This window comes from Triticum dicoccoides, chromosome 5B (assembly GCF_002162155.2).
Source record: "Triticum dicoccoides isolate Atlit2015 ecotype Zavitan chromosome 5B, WEW_v2.0, whole genome shotgun sequence".
NCBI lineage: Eukaryota > Viridiplantae > Streptophyta > Magnoliopsida > Poales > Poaceae > Triticum > Triticum dicoccoides.
In genome coordinates this window covers 299,261,634-299,262,377 of record NC_041389.1, presented here as the reverse complement: position 1 = coordinate 299,262,377, position 744 = coordinate 299,261,634, and positions in this window count along the sequence as shown.

The following is a 744-nucleotide window of genomic DNA, read 5'->3' as shown; positions in this document are numbered from 1 at the left end:
GCCCTTAGGGCACCGTTTAGACTTTGGGTTTTGTTTAGATTAAAGTTCGCCATAGCTGCAACTTCGCGTACTTCATTTGTGTTCAACGACTAGACAAAGGCGTCACAGAACCCCACCTTGATCAATAAAGCTTTCATCTTATATTCGCAATATCCAGATTGCAATCTCAGTTTCTTGCTTGTTCTTCGTTTGCTCGCAGGAAACAGACCCTCGTGGTCAGGTTGATCGTGCTCCGGCGTGGTCAATAACCTCTCGAAGTTGGTTTAGCGATTGCTAAGGCGCGACGTCCTCACACGTTCGTAGTCGATCGTCAAAGTCGACTTCCACCAAAACGAAATCCATCATCTCATCGAAAGACGGGACACCTTTGCCTCTATCAAGTGGTATCAACATGGGACGATACAAATTGGAGAGAACGGTCTGGTGATCCTCTACAGTTTACTTGATAGCCAAACGTACCCATGAATGATAACGATATAGTACATTTGTTGGTGTGTACTATAGGTTTTGGCGTAACATGACTACAACGCACGAAAGAGGATGATACATGGGGATGTGGGAAGGCTGGCAAAACCCGTTTTTGAGATTTTGCATTGTTTTCTAGAGCGGAGGCTTGAGGTGCAAGATTGAAATCAGACATAGTTGATAGTACTCTCCACATTATTCTTTTGAGAACAGTCATATTTTTTTCGACTACATTTGCAGGAATGTACGTTGCATAATCTAAGAGATAAGTCTTGTCGG